The sequence below is a fragment of the Trachinotus anak genome, unplaced genomic scaffold (assembly GCF_046630095.1).
Source record: "Trachinotus anak isolate AG129_WGS33_773 ecotype Australia unplaced genomic scaffold, CSIRO_AGI_Tana_v1 ptg000016l, whole genome shotgun sequence".
NCBI lineage: Eukaryota > Metazoa > Chordata > Actinopteri > Carangiformes > Carangidae > Trachinotus > Trachinotus anak.
Genome location: NW_027273867.1, coordinates 25,286,354 through 25,293,519, shown reverse-complemented (window position 1 = coordinate 25,293,519; position 7,166 = coordinate 25,286,354). Strand labels below are relative to the sequence as shown.

General features: G+C 42.1%; 1 long non-coding RNA gene across 1 annotated transcript; it reads right to left on the bottom strand.

Annotated features, from left to right (window-relative positions):
• Positions 1-5,113: 5,113 nt before the first annotated feature.
• LOC139634182 (uncharacterized) lies at positions 5,114-6,215 on the bottom strand. Its single transcript, XR_011693919.1, has 3 exons — positions 6,131-6,215; positions 5,464-5,534; positions 5,114-5,373 (listed from the first exon to the last, which is right to left on the bottom strand). It is a non-coding gene; the product is annotated as an uncharacterized lncRNA (long non-coding RNA).
• Positions 6,216-7,166: the final 951 nt, after the last annotated feature.

Below are 7,166 nucleotides of genomic sequence, written 5' to 3'. Positions count from 1 at the left end.
ACAGATGAGGAAGTGTAAAGCCCATGTTGTGGTTTTACCGTGTAACAGCTGAATCAAAACAATCACTGGAGTGAATCTAGATCTGCAGCAGGAGGAAGCACAGAATCTGCGAGGTTTCAACGAGAGGGTTTATCAAACTATGAGCGTGACTTGTTTCCAGGTCACTGAGCGTCACACAACATGCTGCACATGTTTATGAAAAGTTAAAGAACTTTTTCACAGTTTTTTTTTTTTGTTAAATTGATGCCGTCAATCTTTTTTGCAGAATGTAAATGTGGTGAAATTTCATTTTACAGCCACACTCTTTGAGTGCTGCAGCAATCTGTCCTCTCACTCTCCAGACATCCATCTGCCCTTTTCTACGCAGTGGTCTGCTGGGGGGGTGGATGCACAGACAGGGACAGAAAAAGGATCGACAAACTGGTGCGGAGGTCTAGCTCTGTACTGGGATGTCCTCCGGAGTCTGTGGTGGTGGTGGGTGAGAGGAGGATGTTGGCAAAGCTGACATCCATCATGGACAACCCCCACCACCCTCTGCATGAGGCCGTGGGTGCGCTAAGCAGCTCCTTCAGTCAGAGACTGAAACACCCTCGCTGCAAGAAGGAGCGCTTCCGCAGATCATTCATCCCGACAGCAATTAGACTGTATAACGCATCATGAGTCACTAAGTCACTTTACTTTCACTTTGCCACTTTATGCACACACCTTGCACCTTAAGTATGCATGTGTATATGCACGTGTACAGGTGTATGTATATATATGCAGATATGTATATATATGTGCGGATGTGTATGTATGTATGTATGTATATACGCATTGCTCATGGATACTTGTTTTGCTTATTTATCAGCACATTCCACAATACATCCATAATGCATACTGTGTATGCTGTACAGAGAACTCAATGAATGTATATAGTATTCTCTTGTTGATAGTGTTTTGTACTTTTTGCTGCTCTTATTTCTGTGCTCTTTACCCCTGTGTTTTGGCTGCTGTAACGCACAAATTTACCCGTGGTGGGATCAATAAAGTCCTATCTTATCTTATCTTATCTTATCTCCTGAGAGCTTCTGTCAACACAAATTCAACCGATCCCTGAATATTCGCCAGATAGAATGCTTTAACTTTTTATTGAAATGCCTCTAGGGTTCTTGCAAAGAAAAAAACTGCACTACACTGCACAAACAAGACTATGTTCACACTAATGTGTTCTGATTTAAAAACAAAAACGGCTTCAGTACAGATGAGCATTTTGGCTCTGTATCAGAAACAATCTCTGTCCATACTCATGCATGAAGATGCAAATCACAAGACCAATGTTTGATGCTGTTTGTTTTCTCCTGGAAAAGGGGTCACAAGTTTGTAGCGTACCAATCAGGGAAGGATACGTTATGACTGATGAGACCCGATCAAGACCAATGTTTCTGCCATTCCAGACTAAAACACAACTAAAGCTGGGCTGAAAGTCTCCTTTTTAGTGGGCAGGTGTTAAAGGACCAAAAGTGATGCATTTTACAACTAGCCAAAGAGAAGTTCAAGGACAAGGAGCCAAAGTGATTCCTTAAACAAATCAGATTTGCTCAGGTGGTACTCCACACTTCAAGGCCTCCTTGGTTTTTGCTCCTGCTATCAGGCTCTCTGAATATATCATTATATTATATTAATATAGTATTTACTAGACATATACCAAACTCCCAGGTCCCCTGCTCTCTCTGGTCCCTTGAACTACTTGTCAGCTCTATGCATTGTCTGGCAATCCTGCATGTGCATTTGCTGGAGCTGCTACTCCTACCAGGCTCCCTGAAATCAGAGTATTTACTGGAAACATTGCATCTGTGGGGTCTGTGTATTGGCAGAGAATACTCCACTCTCCCAGGCACCCTGAACTATTCGCCCTGCACATGATGCCTAAAACTGTATCGTGTCCTATTATGTTGATAATCAGATAATGGCTGAGATCGCTGCCAGAGGTTTTTCTTTTTGGTCCTTTTATGGCAATGAAATATTTGCATACAATGAATAAAGCTTAAGAGCAAACCTCTTTAACCTCTGTTTGTGCAGAAAGATCAACTGAGCTCACAGATAAGATCAACACACTTACACTTGGCAGGTGCCCAAGATGAAAGAGTGTTTTGCTGCTCGGCGTCTCGGTCAAGGACAATGCCTTGTTCTTACCGACAGCATGAAATAGAGCTTCCAAACAAGCCCTTAAAGTCAAATAATAAAAGACAGTTGAAACTGCAGAGACTGATCAATTTGCTAGTCAACATCATAAATCAGCATCAGTGCATCAGGTTAAAACACTGGATGGATTACTGGATACACAGACCCAGGGGCCGGAGGGGTCAAAGGGCAAGTTAGAATGTAGTGCTGCGCCCAGAGGAATCAATACTGAAGAACAGGAGTTTCAAGCTGTTCTTTGACAACTGGTTGAGCTCAGTCTCTTACCCAACAAGGAATCCACAGTCCGGGTACAGTGCACTCTGTCCACATGATGTCAGATGCTGATGAAAAGATCTGGCCCTGGAGATTTCCAGCTGCTGCAGAGGCCAAAAGAAAACCAGCAAGGCACCATGAGTGTCAGTCGCCTTGTTGGATTCACCTTTTCTAGCACCACCCATAAAATACAAAGACTTATCAAGTCTTATCAATACGATGCCCCAAAATGAACCAAGTGACTATGGAATCTTTTTTTTTTTGTGTACCATCCAAATGTCGACAAAAAAACAGCAACAAAGAGGTGCCAAACAAACACAAATGAAGCAGCTGTTGTTTGTACTTGTTTCACATCTCTTTCAGTCTTGCTCTTCTGTAGGAGTGGTGGGGGGGCCTTTTAGATGTCTGTGCCTGGGAGCTCTTTTTCTCCTAATTTGTGCATGGGTGTGAAGGCGTTTCATGTCTTTTATTACATATAACATAGCTGCACTTTGTTTATCAAGTGGCCTCTAAGCAGCAGGTCAGGCAAAGTAGTCCAGACGTCCTTTTCCAGCCTTCCTGGGGGATCCCAAGGAGTTCCCTGGCCAGATGAGATGTCTAATCTCTCCAGCGTGGGTCTACCCCGAGACCTCCTCCCAGTTGGATGTGTCTGGAGGACCTCCAAAAGACAGCGCCCAGGAGGTACCGAACCAGATTCCTGAACCACTTTAACTGGTTCCTTTCTATGCAAAGGAGCCGCAACTCTGCTCCGAGCTCATTTCTAAGCCTGAATGCATTGTCATATAAGCATAAATCAATCAGAGGGAGGTGGCACTGTGTCTGTCGTTGTAGTGTTACTCAGGTCCAGCAGTCTGCACTGCTCTGTTTCATTTTGTTTTTATTACAATGATGTATTTTGAAATAGAGACTGTGCATCACCATCTTCAGTATTCTTATTTGCAGTTACACATGTTAGTATGTCACCCACCCCCATCACCCTGTGTGACTCCCCCGTGGCTACCGTGGAGCATTTTCGCTTCTTGGGAACCACCATCACACAGGATCTCAAATGGGAGCTAAACATCAGCTCCCTCATCAAAAAAGCTCAGCAGAGGATGTATTTCCTGAGGCAATTGAAGAAGTTCAACCTGCCAAGGACTATGATGGTGAACTTCTACACCTCCATCATCGAGTCCATCCTCACCTCCTCCATCACCATCTGGTACGCTGCTGCCACGGAGAGGGACAATAACAGACTGCAGCGTATCATCCACTCTGCTGAGAAGGTGATTGGCTGCAATCTTCCGTCCCTCCAGGACCTGTACGCCTCAAGGACTCTGAGGCGTGCAGGGAAGATTGTAGCTGACTCCTCCCACCCTGGACACAAACTCTTTGAGACACTCCCCTCTGGCAGGAGGCTGCGGTCCTTCAGGACCAAAACCTCTCGCCACAAAAATAGCTTCTTCCCATCTGCTATTAGCCTCATCAACAAGGCTAGAGAGCCCCACTGTTGCTGATCAATTGCACCAATCACCAGAAAAAATTCCTTGTATGTGAAAACATACTTGGCAATAAAACTGATTCTGATTCTGATGTCATTATTGGGGGTTGTGGAATTTACGAACTACACTGTTAAAGGACAGAAACCAGTTCAAGAGCTCATTATCTGGATAGTTATTCTTATGTGCACATAACAAATGCTTGTTGCTCAAGTTTACGACATCTGAAAAACAAAAATGAGCTTCTTACTATGAGGAAGGACATGGTTTCTGTCCGTGGTCTCTTGTCTGGTTGAAGTGGGGTATGGCTCAGCTGGAAGAGAGGAGTTCATATTTTTCTTGGCATCAATCAGAGTTTAGCAACATTTGAATGTGATGACGGGATGGGGATGTTTGTTTATGTTCACACCCACACAGTCCTGACCAGGCCAACTAACTGAGGTCTTTTTTTCTTTCTGAACTTTAAGACTTGTTAAAGCACTTTAAAAAACTTCCAAGTAATCGGTGACAACTTAATATACTTGCACAGCTTTTATTGTTAAATGCTTCATTTGAAAACTGCAATTAGAAACACAAATGTCAACATGAAGCTACAGTCAGACAGATTCATTACAACATCCTCTCATCACAGGCGTTTGGTAAAATTACACAACACCTCCAGGAGGCAACTGTGTGACCTCTGCCATACCAGAGAACAACATTACACACACATACATCCACACACGAGGATTAAATTAACATCTGAATTTCATCTTATTTACACCCTCGTACATGTCCTTCAGCTTTTATCACTTCATTTACAGGACATGAAGTTAACACCTTCAGCATTATGAGTGAAGTGCATGTGTCATCACAGCCACAACGACTGAGATGAGACTGATTTTATTAATGAGGGCAGAGGACAAGGTTGTAGTTTCTGCAATTGGTGTGGTTGTTGTTGGAGCAGCTGTGGTTGTTGTTGTTGTTGGAGCAGCTGTGGTAGTTGTAGGAGCAGCTGTTGTCGTTGTTGGGGCAGCTGTGGTAGTTGTTGGGGCAGCTGTGGTAGTTGTGGGGGCAGCTGTGGTAGTTGTGGGGGCAGCTGTGGTTGTTGTTGGAGCAGCTGTGGTTGTTGTTGGGGCAGCTGTGGTTGTTGTTGGGGCAGCTGTTGTTGTTGTTGGGGCAGCTGTTGTTGTTGTTGGGGCAGCTGTTGTTGTTGTTGGGGCAGCTGTGGTTGTAGTTGGGGCAGCTGTGGTTGTTGTTGGGACAGCTGTGGTAGTTGTCATGGCAGCTGTGGTAGTTGTTGGGGCAGCTGTGGTAGTTGTTGGGGCAGCTGTGGTAGTTGTGGGGGCAGCTGTGGTAGTTGTCATGGCAGCTGTGGTAGTTGTTGGGGCAGCTGTTGTTGTCATGGCAGCTGTGGTAGTTGTAGGGGCAGCTGTGGTAGTTGTTGGAGGAACAGTTGTTGTCTGTGCGTTGCAAGTGGCTGTTTCGAGTAGAAAATGTTCAGTTTAACATCAAGTCGAACTTTTCAGACTGATTTCACAACTTTACTATGAATGAAAGTTTCTCTCACCAACAAGCAGAAGAACAACGACACAAATTTTTGCAATCATGGTGATATCGCTGTAGTTTCTCTTCTGGTATCTGAAAAATAAAATCAGTAATTTTTATTCTGAATATAGTATAATATCTGTAAACACCTGTCCTTCTATGATGCTGTGTTTTGAAACAAGTTCAAGGCTTAAATTGTAAAATATTCTAAATATGGTATTTTAATTTAACATTTTAATAAATATAAGAGGTCTCTTAATATCCAGGCAAATGTCTTAGACTTACTTATTTAGACCTGTTTGATGAATTTGTTAATAAAAAACAAAAAAAAAAAACTTTAATGTTTTAAACTAATTTCAAACAAATAAACCAATCAAAAAGTTAAAAACAAAAAAATTACAATAATAATATAATGTAGAATAGTATATTATTTTTGTCACTAAATGTTACAGAATATATATTGTGTTAACAGCAAACTCTCTACTTTGATTAAGAAAAAAATATTACTCTAAATATACACAGGCACAATCTTTTTATAATAGAATATCAAATCAAATAAAAAATCAAATATATTGTTAAAAGTGTATTTCTAAATTATTGTAATGTCAATTACAAAAAATAAATAAAAATGTCCTTGAAAAAAAAAAATACTGGAGTCATTTTATCATAATAAAGGTAGAAGTACTTACAGACTCTGCTGGAATGTGGTTCACCACAGTGAGTGAAATTGTGAAGGGGACTGATTCCAGTTCTTCTTTTATAAGCAAAGATGAGCACATGACATCAGACTGAGGACAAAGACGACAGAAAAACTGTCAGGTATGAGGAAAGTTTCTCGTCACAGTTAAAGATGTGAGTGTGTAGGAAACATTTAATCACTACTAGACCTCTGTCTGCTTTTGTTCTACTGATACTATCAACACAGCCAGTGAGTAAGACCAGTGAGTAAGACCAGTGAGTAAGACGTCATACGTGTCCTGGTACATTGTTCTGACATTACATTTTACATTTTACCCGCCTGACTTTTATACTTTGTTTGTTTGTTTAATTCTCTTTCTTCATTATAGTTGAACATGATTTAGGTCATTGTATTACTTCTGATCAGCTGACTGCTGTTGTGCATTCTAAACATGCGGAGATAAAAAAGGGAATTTGAAAACTAAATTCAAACTAAAGATTTCTGGGAACATTTAGAGAACTCAATGTCCATATCTCACATCTGCATTCATAAGAAGTTTTTTTTATCACAATGACCAGCTTGATGCTTTTGAACTTGCACATCACATTTTTTACCTTTGTTGTATAATTTGACAATAAGTTTTTATCAATTTCTTCAAATTTGGCACAAACATTCACTTGGACTCAAACTTATTAGGGCCAGATTGGCTGGATGGGCCGGGTGGGGGTTCCCCTGCCTGGCCTCCAGACAGCATGCTGGGGTCCCTGGGAGCAAATGGGGCAGGACCTGGCAGGGCCTCCGCCCTCTCTCTTTTAGGGTGTGTCCTTCTTCAGTGGGAAGACTCTCTCAAAAGTGGTCTGGGGATTGTCCAAAGGAGGACAAATCACAGGGAAGGGAAAAAAACCCAATATAATGATAATTTTTAAAAAAAGCATTACCCTAATTTGAAGAAGAGAAGAAGGGAGGGATGGACTCTTCCCGGGCCACTTGGGCTGTCTGCTGCTGTGCCCGCTGGGTGGTGGGGCTGGGATCCCCTTACCTGTCCC